The sequence below is a fragment of the Asparagus officinalis genome, chromosome 8, assembly GCF_001876935.1.
Source record: "Asparagus officinalis chromosome 8, Aspof.V1, whole genome shotgun sequence".
Lineage (NCBI taxonomy): Eukaryota > Viridiplantae > Streptophyta > Magnoliopsida > Asparagales > Asparagaceae > Asparagus > Asparagus officinalis.
The window spans coordinates 51217546-51233048 of record NC_033801.1 but is presented as its reverse complement, the minus strand read 5'-3'; the positions used below and the strand labels follow the sequence as shown (position 1 = coordinate 51233048).

The following is a 15503-nucleotide window of genomic DNA, read 5'->3' as shown; positions in this document are numbered from 1 at the left end:
ATAAATCACAATTACAACCTAGTATCTGCACATATAACCCCATGATTATATTTAAATACCCATTAACCCAACTTAATTGATCACTTTAGTGGGTTATCATGAAAGATAGCAATACACATTGATTAATCATATGTGCCCACAAATAGATTTATTAGATTAAATCCAACATAATTTTCCCATTTTTCCTGATTTTTTTATGGGGAAAATGACACGTTGAATTTAATTTTGAACGGAATAGATATCTCTTGTTGGATGTGGACTGGAGATCGCCAAACGACGAAGATGAGGATAAGGTACCTTCAATCGGTCCTGAACCAAGATGTCTGTTACTTCGACACCGAGGTTCGAACATCCAACGTCGTTTACACCATCAATGCTGACGCCGTCATCGTCCATGACGCCATAAGCGAGAAGGTATTTACTTAGCATCAATTTCTTGGTATTTTTGTTCCCCTCCCCTTTCCCCTTTTGGGGGGCAATGCGATTGATTGTTGTGATTGTTTTTGGTTACCAGTTGGGGAATTTTATTCACTATATGGGAACTCTGGTTTCGTCGTTGGATTCACGGCAGTGTGACAGCTCGCTCTCGTCACACTCTCCGTGGTGCTCATCGCCGTCATCGACGGCATTCACACTACTACGATGGCCAAGCTTTCTTCCAAGAGTCGTGACGCTCTCTCTCGAGCCATCAACATAGCGGAGAAAGTCCGAATCAAAATATTTTGTTTGTTTGGAGATAAGCGCTGTGATCAGTATCTTGACCACGAAGTTCACTTATTCACCGCAGACGAATCATCGAAAGGTTTATTTTTTTTGGATTCTCTATTTTTTTATTGAAAATTTTAGGGTTTTTTTTTGGAGATTGTAAAGTTTTGTTATTGTGTGTAGGGTGGATTATTAGGGCTTGCTGCAGTGACAGTTGGATTGGCAACAACAGCTCCCCAACATATTGATGTAAGAATTTGAGCAGCATATTTGTTTCTTTATTTCTACTGTGCTATGAAATTATAAAGAAATGAAACGATTGAGGATATAAAATTGAAGTCAAATCCTAAATATTATGTGAATCGACACACTGTAAATAAATAAATACATGAAACTTAGATGAATTCTTAAGAAAAACAGCAAGAAATGGGATAAAATGAAATGAAATAAATTATCTGATGGCGTGTTATTTATTATTTGATAGGTTATTTATTATTGTTGTGTTGTGTCTCAGTGATTGTCCGTCGTTGAATGAGATTCTTCCCGAGTCGATATTCATAACTATCATTAAGATGGAGTTTGCCAATCATAGAGTTCATGGTGGTGAATAGGTATATATGATGTGACATATATGTAGTTATTATGACTTTTTGGAATATATATACTCTTATGTTGAGTGACAATATTTTCAGGTTAGAGGAGGTACTCCCATAGGGAGCAACAATCTGATACGACGTTCTAATGCAGACGACGCTGATAACAGGGATGCCGACAACGACGATGACGAGGAGTAAGACTTGTTCTTATATTTATGTAGTTTTTAATTGTGTGAAGATATATTATGACTTTCGAATTTTACCTATATGTAATATATTTGTGATTTTATTGTGTAGTGAATGAATATTATTTGATTGTGATTATATGATTGTATTATGATTGTGTAATGTATTATGATTGTGATTATATGATGAATATTATTTTATTGTGAAAACATATTATTTTATTGCGTAATGTATTATGATTGTGATTATATGATGAGTATTGTTTGATATTGTGGATTGACGGATGAAATTGGATGAGTATTCATTTGGAATGTGAATGTATATCATGGTTGATTTTATGATATAATGTTAAATATTATCATTGGATTGATGTCGATACATGCTATATGTGTATTCTCGTATGGGAGGTTGTTCGTTGGAAAAATTGCTTTCTTCATTGATTCCATCGATTACAAAGATCCGGTCTTTTTATAAGATCCGGTTACAACGAGATCAAAAAAGAAATAAAAATTACAACTTTCCTTGAACGAAACGCGAGCTCCTGTTTTGCGGTCACTCGCTTTTGTGGGTACTTTGCCAACGCCGGGGTTAATCCGTTGACTACCGCGCGATCTAGATCCGGTCGGATCTACACGATTTGACAGGTGTTATCTCACTAAGGAAATAACAGCCGGGGGGTACTATTTCACCAAGGAAATAATAGCCTTTAGTTCTCGGGATCAAAGGCCAAGCTTTGATCCGGAGTATTACTTCGTGTAGATCTCAGATCATGGGGTGGCTCGGCCATGGCCAAGCCACCTCTTGGTGGCTCGGCTTTGGCCGAGCCACCTGGGTGGTTTGGCTTTGGCCGAGTCGCCCGGGTGTAGCGCCGTTGTGTCCGTTGTCCGGTTCTGCGGTTTATTTGAGCTTCGTCGCTGTTCTGAACTCTGATTTGGCAGTCCGGATCCCGATATGGCAGTAAACCCGCTTCGGTGTTCGAGTTCGAATCCGTTCTACAGTTGGATGACTCGTTGATTCACCGAACCGTTAGCTTGATTCTGCATGCGAGTGGATCTATTCCATTGTTTGCGTGCGATTCGTTAGCCTCGTCGCCTCGTTAATACACTTGACAGCGTGTCACTTGGCTTCGGTATTGCGGACTAACGCTCGCGTTTAGATACGTCACCCGATGGTTTGTTGATTTGTTGAATCATCGTACCGAGCTGTGTTCAGGGACCTATAGGCAGTTTTATACGCCTATAGATACCCCCTCCAAAGTATTTTAGCCTCGTTCTTTTATAGAAGAGTCTGGAATGCTTTGGATATGATTGCCCCAACCTTCAATTGGTATGACGGGACTTTGGAATGGCTTCTATTCTTGATTCCTTCAATCCTTCAGGCTATTCGGTGCTTTGTCGAATGTCTGTAAGGGTTCCGGTGCTACATTTATTGTCTGACCGTTGTCGGAATTTTGAATCTTGAAGTCGATCCCTGATTTTCTGATCTTTAGCTCGTGTTTGTTGGTTCAATATAGAACTGACCATCGATTGTTGGCGTTGAGTTCTTATTTGCGACGCGTTGTCCGGCGTGGTGTTGTTGAGTTATCCTTAAGAATATTTTCTAGAAAAAATAATCTCTAGGAACTTCTCAACCAAAAATAGGGAATAGTTTATACTCGTATACCTTTTTGGAGTAATTCTCATGTTCGAATGAGCTGAACCGGCCTAATAATGAGCTGAACCGACCTGATATTGACCCAAAAAAAACAGTAATTAGGCTCAAAAAATCTTCCGACCCTTCCGAATGTATGGGAGAGGCAAGCATAAACAAAGGATTGAACCCTCGGTCGATTTGAAGTTGTTTCGTTGCTCGATTCAGCTTCAATTTGAATTCTGGTTCAAATCTGGTTCAAACTGGTTCAACCTGGTTCAGGACTGGTTCAACCTGGTTCAAAGCTGATTCAGGGCTGGTTCAGACTGGTTCATCCTGGTCTGGTCTGGTTCACTCTGGTTTGGCCTGGTTCAGCCTGGTTTGGCCTGGTTCAGCCTCTTTTGAACTGATTTGGACTGGTCTGGTCTGGTTCAACCTGATCCGGTCTGGTTCAAGTCTGGTTCACCTATAAAAGCCTCTTTTTTCTCCTCCTCTAGCCCCCCCTTGACTTTTTCTTTGATTTTCTCTTCCTTCGAGCATCCTTTCTCCCTCAAATCTTAACAATTGTCTTAGATTTAGTCTTCCTTTGGATCTTAGACTGAGAAATCCCTTAGAAATCTTCATATAAAAATTTCTCTCAGGCCCCTCGAGCACGTGGTTCGAGCCTCTTTCAAGATCTGATTTTTTTATTGGATCCACGAGCTTTTCCTCAAGTAAATCCTCCATAATTTTAGTATATTTCATGCTTAATTCAATTTATGAACTTGTGGGATTGCATGTGAGGGTTAGGACTATGATTTGGCGCCTCGAGCTCGTCTTTCAGGGGGGTAGAATTGCAATAAAAAGGGGAATTTTTCTGGATCTGATCCCCTAATTTATTTTGCAGATCATTATGTCGCGTGTCCCGAGAGGTCGCTCCCCTGCTGCACCGGCTGATGGCGTGCTTCCCTCGTATGCTGGTGAGCTATTTTTGGCATATTTAGAAATTTACAAATTAGTCATCTTTTTCCTGGAAATTTGCAAATTAGTCCTTTTTTTCCCACGTTGTTCTCCTTGGTGAGGCAATCGGGAAGAGCATTGATTCTGAGTTCAATTTCCTTTTATAACTGGAATTAACAAACGTTTAATTGCTTGTTTTCAGTGGAGTATCCTTCCGGAGCATTCTCATCTCATGCAGTGTACGGGCGTCGTGGCGAGTATTATTCGACTTCCGACGATTTTTCCCCTATTCCAGTTACTCCTCAGTTTGCTTCGGGCACGTCGACAGAGGTTGTCCAAGTGGTGAAGGAATGTGGACATCGATCTCTTCGACAGTTGATTACAGATGCACCTTTCGTGAAGGATGCCAGTTCTATTCAGCCTCTCAGGAAGACCGACTTTTTATTTGGCGACTCTGCCAAAGATCCGGATGCAGTGTTTATTGACACCGAGCAGTGGCTTCATAAAACTGGCGGTGGTTTCATATATTTGCCGAAGATTCCTCGGCATCGTTCGTTGACTGAGCTCAGACGTCAGGCTGTGACACGGGAGATGTCGTGGCGCTTGACGGAGGAGCATTTCGAGCAGGAATCATATCACTGGATTGCATCCTGGAGTATTGGGGCTGGATGCACCGCCGCGTAACGACCTTCTCGCCTCTGCTTCTACTTTGAAGAATCACCTTGCTGACTTAGGACGGGAGATGCCTGCGACGCGCCACAGATTTTACGGCTGGGTCCATTCTTTAGACAAGCTTTGGTGGACTCGTATGACGAAGTACGTCTTAAGCCGATGGAGCGAGGAGTTGCACGCTTGTGGTTTATATGCATCCGTTCGTGTCACCATGTATGGCTTGCCTGTCAGCGCGAAGCATTTTTTCGCTTTGTGCGAACTTTATAACCCAGATTCGAACACTTTTCTGACCCGGCAAGGGGAGTTGGGCTTGGCTCTCCATGAGATGCACAGGATTTCTGGTTTGCCCATGGGACAGATGCTATATCAGGAATATTTTCCCTCCAACCAAGTGTTATTTGTTCAGAAATCTAGAGAGCAATTCTGGCGAGGCTATTTGTGAGCTGGCACCACTCACTCCTTCGGGGGTGAATAATTTATTAAAGAAGATTGACGCTCATTCCTATACCATTAGCAGTCCTGAGAGTGGCTTTCCTGCAGGGACCAAGTTTAAATCATTCTTATGGCATGCGACCGCACCGATTCGACCGATGACCCTTCTTGCCGGTTACCTCGCTATCTGGTTAAAGAAATGCGTGGTCCCGTATCAGTCCGGTGATGCTTTGCCATTGGAAGTGCTCTACCCAGTGGTTCAGCTTGCCTACAAAAAGGAACTTTCGCTTCTTCTGGTGATGGTGGCTAACATTCATCGAGGGCTTCGACAGATTTCTAGTGCTTTTACACGGAAGGAAAGTGAATCGCCGGCTCAGATTCCTACTATTAAGGTGGAGCTTCCGTACACTTATTTGATGGCTTGGTTCGTCCTTCATCGTTCTGATATGATGTCGGTACCGAACGCCACAGACCCCTCCGTTCCCCTACTACAGTTGCTTGAGAATGGCAAGTGGGAGGGGTGAGGATTCCCTGACGTCAGACAGCAGCTACAGGTCCATAAGTGTTGGGCGTTTTCCACTTGCTTTCCGCAGTTCTCCGGCCGATACGGCGAGTGTCTGATTGATGAGGAGAGGCCGAGGGAGTATCGAACTCATTTAGACATCGGCTGCTTTAACTGGCTGGTGAACATTAGGTCGGGTTATCTGAGTTTCCAGGTGAGGAATCAGTGTTTCATAGAGCCATACCTACCCTGCCAATTCGCTCGCCAGTTTGGCTATGATCAGCTTTATGTCGGGAATCCACGTCAGCAGCTTCGGACTCACGGCGGTTTGGTGGACGGTCTTCGTGCATGGTTGTGGACCGTGACGGGTTGTACTGATGCTAAGTTCAGTCTCCCGAGTTCTGAGCGGCAGTTGAACCTCACCTTCTTAAGCTGCAAGTGGTTGTTAGCAGCTAATAAAACTGTCCCAGTGAAGCCGATTGTAGAGCTAGAGGCTGAGGAGGCTTCTCAGGCTGATTCTCGTATGATTTGGGAAAATGCTCGGTCACAGAGGACACGGAATAAGATTCGTCGGATTGATGAAGAGGGAAAGAAAGTCTTCCATTCTACAGATGAGTCTTCAGGCGGAAACCCTGAAGATTATGAGAACTGTTCCGAGCGAGGTTAGTTACTTACTCATTCCTTTTATCTTCCAGAATATGAGAACTGTTCCGAGCGAGGTTAGTTACTTACTCATTCCTTTTATCTTCCAGAATTATTAATCTTGACAATTGTTTGATGTTTCAGGGACCGCAGCTGACAAAGATGAAGAATTCCATCCTTTTTCCTAGGCGAGGCCTTCGACTGTTGTCCCTGCTGCTAGGCGGAAGAGATTAGCCTGTAAGCCGCGTGCAGCTTCGCGAGCATCTGATATGGATTTGGCTGGTGACGATGCTGCTAGCGACGGAGGTAACCTCTACTCTATAGACCATCCTTTTGATCATTCAGAACTTCGACTCATGCTTTCCATCTCTATATAGGAGAGCGTGGGGAGGGCGAGATGAGTCCTGATCCTGCTTTTCATGATTTTGCATCTTCTGGTGAGCCTGACTCACACCAGGTAGAAAAACCTGCAGAAGCTGCCGACGTTAGGGAGACTGCCAATGTAGGACCTGATTCGACGAATCCAGGTACATCTACCATTGACAATATATCCTTTAAATGGCACACAAAGGAGTTGAACGATTCAGAATTTGTGCATTCCCTAATTGTCTCTGTGCTTCCCGCTCTTTTAGATAACTTGCAGGAGGCAAACGTGGATCTTAGGAATAAAGAGACTGACACACTTATAAGAGGTAACTCATTTCTATTGGTTGTAGTCTCTTTATTCTTCTTTCGTACTTATATTCTCTTGTGTCAGATTTCTCAACTGATGATTTTGACGAGGAAGGCTTGCTTGTGGACACTCCTATGCTCCACTTCATGTATGGCTCTCCTCAGATTGATGACCAGTTGCCTGGAGATATATTTCTTGAGTCTACGCTCCCTAAGAATCCCGAGGATGGTTCTTCTGAAGGTACGTGGCTCTTCTCAATTTAATTATAGGACTAGCCAATTTTTGAGTAATGCAGCTATAATGTGATGCATCTGAGAATTCTGTTTTATATTTGACAGGAGCTTTTGTCGAGACTGATCCTGTTGAGCCGGCTGTGAGACCAACTACACCAGTTGATACACCCACAGCCGTTACACCTCCACTACCCCCAGTGACCCAAGGGGAAGAAGGTATATATTAAGCAACTGAGAAATGTCATTTACTTCCTTATTAAGGTTTTCTTGACGAATTTCTCCTTCTTGTGTAGAGCTTTCTTCTCGGCTTCATGTCCTTGTGAAGGAGTTGTTATCTGACAATGACCCTGAGAAGATCATCATCTGCATAGAAGTCCGCTCCTTCTTCTCCTTCGTGAATGCTATGATTGGCAGACTCTTCCACGGCGGACTTTCCCTTCACTAGTTTAAGCCTTTCCTTGATTCTAGGATAAGTTCGATAAGGGATGCAGGATACCCGGATTTGACGAAGGCTATAGTTGATGACCTTGACTGCCTAGAGCATGAGCTTCAGATGTTTCGCAAGCTCCGGGATCTAGGTGCCTCTTCATTCATTGCTGCCGAGTTGGACACTCGCTTACAGACATGGCGCGATACTCGGCTTTTTGCTGAGCTCGAGATTCAGGTGCAGCGAGATCGGGTGGAGCGAGTTGAGGCCAACCTTGCTGCTAGATCATCTTCACTCATCGAGCTTGACTCTTCTATTGCTTCTTGCGAGACCCAGATAGAACAGTTCCGAAGAGCGCTTCGCGAAAGAGAGGAGACTTTGAGTATCCTTCAGATGACGAAGGTACAGGATCAGCAAGCCCACACTATCTTATCTGAGGAGTTGAAATCTTTGAAGTAGAAGCTGGTCGAGACGGAGGAGATTGCTGTGAAGACTTTAGCCACCACTGAAGAGTCCCTAAGAGCTGAATTGCATGATGAGCTTAGGCAAGCTTATGATGAGAAGCTGTCTAAGTTTAGTCAGCAGATTTTTAGCCATGGGCTTGATGTATGATTTTATTTGCTGAATGTTTTGACTTTTGATCCTTTTAGTGGAACTGGTTTTTATCTTTATCTTTATTATGATTCCTCATTCCGTTTGAAATGATTGACTATAATACTCATAGGATTTTTGGCAAACCCTCAGCCATCAACGGGTTTGATAAGCCTTTACCGACTACCGTTTGAATCAGGCTAGCATGCGGATTATCTAAATCCGTTCCGCATGTAACGTTGTGCTAAGAGAGTGAATTCTCTGAGACTTTGTGCTATGATGTCGAATACATAGACTTTGCCATTGTTACGGGAATTGGCTACCCAACGACACGTATTAGGTGTTGACTTTAGGATTTTTGGCTAACCCCCAGCCTTCAACGGGCTTGATAAGCCTTTACCGACTTCGGAATCCGTTCCGCATGTAACGTTGTGCTAAGGGAATGAACTCCCTTAGACTTCGTGCTATGATGTCGAATACATAGACTTCGCCATTGTTACGGGAATAGGCTACCCGGCAACACGTGTTAGGTGTTGACTTTATCCCTACTTAGGCTTCGGGATAAAATACCCCAGAATCGAACTCTGGTGTCTTTTTCTACGGAGAAAGACTAAACCGGCGACGCGTGTTAGGCGTCGGCATATCCTTTCTTAGGATTCAGGATGAAATTCCCCATGCGTGTAAGGCATGGATTTTGGTGTTATTAATAACGACCTGCCACAATGTTGAATATGTGGACGGGTGTTCTTTTTAACGGTTAAGAACTAACCGGCAGCGCATGTTAAGCGCAGACTTATCCTTGCTTAGGTTTCAGGATAAAATACCCCAGAATCAGACTCTGGTGTCTTTTTGTGCGGAAAAAGACTAAACCGGCAGCGCGTGTTAGGCGCAGACTTATCCCTGCTTAGGATTCGGGATAAACTTCCTAGGATGAATCCTAGATTGATAGATTCTTAGAAAAGGTTGGTGCGGGAAAGGAAGAATTTTATATTCTATTTCCCGGTCTTCTTTTAGGGTGAAGGCGAACCCGAATACAAGGAAGGAAGAATTTTATATTCTATTCCTTGATTCTGGAAAGGAAGAATTTTATATTCTATTTCCAGCGCAAAAGAAACTAGAAGTGGGATCTCCACTCCGAGAATCTGGAAGGTCTAGATAAACTTACCTTTTATAGGATTGGTTATCTAGTCGGAAGATGAGTTTTTCGTTTATCGAAATGAAGTTTCAATGTCGGTTATAACCATGAGAAGGCTTAACCAAAGAGAAAAGAAAGGAGTTCTTTCGTTTATCGAAAGGGGACTCCGAACTGAGAGTGGACCTCTTGTTCATGGAAAGAATCAAGAGGGTCAGAAAGACATTTTTGGTGGACTCACTATCAATTGAAATTGATCAGTGAGGGATTTTGGTGGTAAAAATGATTTTGGGTTATCCTCTAGAATATTAAGTGTAATATTCTTCAAGGAACTTCCCGATAAATGGGTTATCCTGAATGTACTAGGGATAATACTTTTTCAGGAACTTCTCATTTATTGGCATTAATTGCCTGGCGCCCTCTTGAGTGATCAGGCGATATGCACCGTTTGAGTAGACTGTGTCTATCACAAACGGTCCTTCCCATTTGGTTCAAATTTACCTTTCTTCTTAGAGTTGAGGATTATCGGTCGGCAAGCAGCGAGGACCAGATCTCCTTCCTTGAAGCTTCTCTGTCGGACTCTTTTGTTAAAGGCCCTAGATATTCGGGCTTGATAAAACTCAATTTGTTGTTGAGCTTCCAAGCGCTTGTCATCCAACCTCTCGAGTTCTTCGAGACATTTCTGATGTTGTTCTTCTGTCGTTATCTCAGTTGCGAGAGCGATCCGAAGGGATGGGATTTGGATCTCCAATGGTAGCACAGCTTCACATCCGTATACCAATGAATATGGGGTAGCTCCTGTAGGTGTGCGTATGGTGGTGCGATAAGCCTAGAGTGCTTCACCGAGTAGATTTTAATAATTGTCTTGTTAAACGCCTCAGCTAGTCCATTCGCAGCGGGATAGTAAGCTGTTGACGAAATATCTTCAATTTTGAACTTGTCACAAAACCTGACGAAGGCGTTGCTTATGAACTGTGGACCGTTGTCATGAATGATCCGTCTTGGCACGCCGTGTCGGTATATAACATAATGTTTGATAAAACTGATGACGCTGTTCGTCTTCACTTCTCTAAGCAGAATTGCTTCAGCCCACTTTGAAAAGTAATCCGTGATTGCGAGAATGAATCGATCACCTTTGACTGAAGGGAGAAAAATAGGACCGACAATGTCCATACCCCATGTCTCGAACGGCCAAGATGTGGTTGACGTGTGCAACTGCTCTGGTGGTTGATGCATATAATTTGCATGTATTTGACACGCATGACACTCTCTGGCGTATTCGATTGCGTCACGAACCATCGTTGGCTAGAAATATCCCATTCTTCTGATGCGATCATACAGTTTGGGACCAGGCTGATGCGCACCACATTCTCCCTCGTGTGCTTCTTCTTCTGCTTCTTTGTTCGAAAGACATCGAAGTAACAAACCATCGTACCCTCTACGGTATAACGTATGGGTCTCGGTATTATAGAAGAATATTGGTGCTCTTCGGCGAATTGATTCCCTTTCCTTTACATCCTCTGGCAAAATACCATATTGGACGTAGTCAATGATAGGAAAACACCAATCTCGGGACTCAGACCCAATTTGAGTTGAATTCACCTCCTTGGCGTTTATGTTTCCGTCATCTTCCTCTTCAATATCCATATCGTATATGGGTATACAGAGCTGATGCGTCCCTACTGTGACTAACAGCTCAGTTTCTGGAGGCTGCGCAAGTGATACCGCTAGCGCTGCCAGTGCATCTGCATAAGCGTTCTGGAGACGAGGGATGTATTCAATAAAGAATTCTTCAAAAGAATCTGCCATTTTGATGGCCTCCTAGTGGTACGGGATCAGGTCTTGGTTCCTAACCTCATACTCTCCACGGACTTGGTTAACTATCAGTTGAGAATCCCCAAAAACTTCGAGATATTCGACCCCCAGCTCTTTGGCAAAACTGAGTCCAATGAGAAGCGCGTTGTACTCAGCCACGTTATTGGAACACGGACTAGTTAGCGAATAAGCCCGAGGCATCACATGCTTTCCCGGGGAAATTAAGACCACTCCAACTCCAGAGGAGACTTTGGGACATCCGGGGGTGATTGCCCTATTAATTGCCCTTGAAGCGCCATCAAAGTATAATTGCCATACTTGTTGGTGAGATGTAGTGTTAACCTCGTGGGTTTCGTCCGGCAAGTCATCATATACTTCTGCCGTATCCGTTATCGGGTTTGCGCCAAAAGATCGCAAATCGCTTGACCTTTGATCGACTTCTGTTGTTTGAAGTGCAAATCATACTGGGACAAGAGAAGGGCCCATTTCGCTAACCGCCAATTCATAAAGGCCGGTTGCGTCATAAACACCCGTACTCGATTAACGTTGGAAATGACGTAAATCGTCTGTCCAACCAAGTAATGCCACATCTTTTGCATTGCGAATACCAATGCGAGGTATTCTTTCTCAATCATCAGATATCGAGACTCGACGCCTATCAAGGTCCGACTTAGGTAATAGACTGCATGTTCGTGACCATTATCATCGTCTTGTGCTAGTAAAGCACTTATCGAGTGGTTCATCGCCTTGAGATAAATCAAGAACGGTCTACCTGATTTTGGTGCAACGAGAACAGGAGGATTCGTCAGATATGTTTTGATATCTTCGAATGCTTTTTGGCAGGCGTCGTCCCAAATAAATGACACCCCTTTCTTGTTTAATTTTGAGAATGGTTAGCACTTTCCAGAAAGATTTGAGATGAACCGCCGGATGTAAACTAACCGCCCTTGCAATCCTCTGAGCTCTCTTAGATTTCTAGGAGGTTGTAGTTCATGTATCGCCTTCACCTTATCAGGATCGATATGTATACCTTTAGTGGTGACGACGAACCCAAGGAATTTTCTGCTGGACATTCCAAGGAAGGATTTAGTGGGGTTCATCTTTAATTGATGACTCCGCATGAGATCGAACATCGTCTTCAAGTCCTTGATGTGATCTTCTTTGTTGCGGCTTTTTACAACCAAATCATCAACGTAGCATTCGACTGTTTTCCTGAGATGTTCTTGGAAAATCTTAGTCATTGCTCATTGGTATGTGGCGCCTGCGTTCTTTAGACCGAAGGGCATCACCGTGTAGCAAAAGACACCAAGAGGCGTTCTGAATGCTGTGTGCTTCTCGTCATCTGGGTGCATCTTGATTTGGTTATATCCTGAAAAACCATCCATAAAAGACATTCTCTCAAATCCACATGTATTGTCGATAATGACATCCGTGATTGGGAGAGGAAAGTCGTCTTTTGGACATGCCGCATTCAGGTCCCTGAAGTCGATACAAATCCTGATTTTACCGTTCTTCTTCATGACTAGAACGATATTGGCTAGCTAATCTGGATGTTGCTCCTCTCGGATAAATCCTGAATCGATCAATTTTTTAACCTCTGCCTCAATGGCTTCCATAATCTGTGTCGTCGTTCTCCATTGTGGACGGATCAGCTGTAGCCATGTTCGCCATTAGGGCTTTGAAAGCTTCCCCCAGACTTGTATCGGAATCCCATTCCGAGGCATCTGATGAATTTCCATCTTTGTATTGCTTAGATGGTTGGTCATTAATTAACCAGCAGCATTCATCTTCTGAAGAAGATTCATACCCTAACCCTCGTCCGTATTTATAATAATCATCGGGTTTCCCTTTTGGTACATATATCGCTTTGGGTGGAATACGAGTACCTCGATCAAAGTATAGACCTTCTCCGAGCGTGAAATAATACCTCTGCTTTTCCATGAGCTTGCGTGCTTCCGGACTATACTTAGATAAATGCCGACCAGGTTTATCATCATCTTCATCTTCCCTTAAGAAATGATCTGGTAATGGAGAGATTTTTCCTTTACCGTAAATCACTTCTTTTGCGCCTCTTATTTTGTTCGTGATGACCATGGTTGTTCCGAAAGAATGCGGGAGGCGTTCCTTTGTTACATAGGACGATCGGAGCGGCATATATAAGTCGGGAACATCATACAAATCTTTTATCACATCATCAAGAGACAAGGAGTACTCTAATCATTATTTATTTCATTATTGGAAAGTTGCCAATTACAACTGCCCTCTGACGTTTGTTCATCGTCAAGGTTGATTACAAAGGGTACAATATCGTTTAAAACATAACCTCCATTGTAATCAAATCCGGCTTCGGTATCAGCTTCTTCTCCGCTGTTCGTGCCATGGGCTGATGATTCAGTATCGGATTCGTTATCATAAAGGAGAGAATCAGTGAAATAATTCTCATACCCTTTGAATGGTTGCTTATCCGCGACCACCGTCCTAACTTTATTATCAGTGTCAACATATTTCAAACACTGATGGAGAGTGGAGGGGATTATAACGTTACTATGGATCCAAGGCCGACCCAATAGTAAGTTATACGAAGTCTCGGCATCAATCACATAACATGTGACTTCCGTCTTTAAATCTCCCATTTGACACTTTACCCGGATCTTACACAAGGGTCTTGACCCGCTAGTGTTGAATCCATAGATAACAGTGCCTGTGGACGCCAACTTGCTAACTGGAATGCCAAGGCTATGCATAAGGCGAAGCGGCATAATGCTCACAGCGGAACCCGGATCCACTTGGATTCGGTTGACTTTGCTGGAGCCAATGTACCCGATGAAATATAGTATAGCAGTCGATCGTGGTTCGAATTCTTCGTCTGCATATCCTCTTTGGTGAAAGTAATGCAGGGAAGGTTCTTAGTCGCTATATTGCAGTGTTGACTCAGCGGTTCCGGCTCTTCAGGCACCGGCTTGATTTGAGTCAAAAACACCTCTGAGTTAGCCAAAGCTTCTTGCAAGGCCTCCCTGGTTTCCTTGGACAACCGCAGCAACTCATACAGCGTTATCCGTGCTGGAATGTTGGCTAGTTGAGCCATTATATCGAAGACTTGCGGAGTCTTCGAGCTTTAAGCTTCTTGCAAGGCCTCCCTGGTTTCCTTGGACAACCGCAGCAACTCATACAGCGTTATCCGTGCTGGAATGTTGGCTAGTTGAGCCATTATATCGAAGACTTGCGGAGTTTTCGAGCTTTCCGGTTTGTCTCTTCCAATCGGGCGACTGAAACGAGACTGCTTCGGATTCTGAACCTCCTGGGGATTCTTCTCTTTCGGTTTATTCACCGGCTGTCGTCGAGCCTCTGCGCCCGGTGTAGGACTCGTAATCACCCCCATCTCCGTGAGAGTTTTGGCTGGTCCCCGTTTATTCACCCCCTGCTCACTAGGTGGTGGATAATTGTAGTGATACTCATTTCCGCTTCTAGTGGCGAAGACTTCTTGTTCTTCTTCGGAGAGCGGGAAAGTAGGAGCTTCATCGCCATCCTCCTCGAAGATTGCCGATGTAGCATTGCAGGACTTGTCAGGTCGGGGTGAACCCAGAGGATTTCGCCGTTTGGAGCTGTATGTGGCACAAGTCCTTTTTGGCGCTGTCCATGTGGGTCATCGTTCACTGTCTTCATCCCTACTTTGGTGATGCGCTCCGGTTTGAACCATGTTGTGGGCACCGATCCAAAGCTGATTGAAACCGCATTTGCTCCAACATTCTTGGACGGCTTCGGGGTTATGACGCCTACATCAATTAGCGCCTGAATCTTGTCCTTGAGGTGGTAGCACGACTTGGTAGGGTGATGGACCGCTCTATGGTATGCGCAATACTTCGGATCCGTCACTTTGCTAGCCCCTTCTTGATCCACAATCGCTGGCAGCTGAATTTTGTTGTTCTCCAACAGGTACTTAAAGATGTCAGGAATTTCATCATCTTTGAAAGAGTACACGTTAGGAAACCTCGGCTCCGAAGACTTCTGCTTCTGAGGCCGTTGTTGCCATTGTGACTGCGATTGTTGTGACGCTCGTTGCTGCTGCTGTTGTTGCTGAGGTTGCAATTGAAAGGTTTGATTAGCATCAACTGCATTAGCATGTGCCTTACCTTTCCCTCGTAGGACGAAATTTTGCTGTGGAGCATTCGTCGCCGGTTGGCCTCTTTCCGCCTTCTTCCTTCTGAGGAACCGCTCGGATTGCTCTCCTCGGACCTTCAAATCCTTTCAGGTTTTGGACGGTGCTGTCCCCATTGCTTCCAACACGTCCAGCGCGAGGTTGTTGTGGCAAGTCTGAAGAATGAACTCCTC

General features: G+C 44.1%; 1 long non-coding RNA gene across 1 annotated transcript; it reads left to right on the top strand.

Annotated features, from left to right (window-relative positions):
• LOC109822889 lies at positions 290–1616 on the top strand. Its single transcript, XR_002242299.1, has 5 exons — positions 290–414; positions 515–802; positions 889–954; positions 1220–1316; positions 1398–1616. It is a non-coding gene; the product is annotated as an uncharacterized LOC109822889 (long non-coding RNA).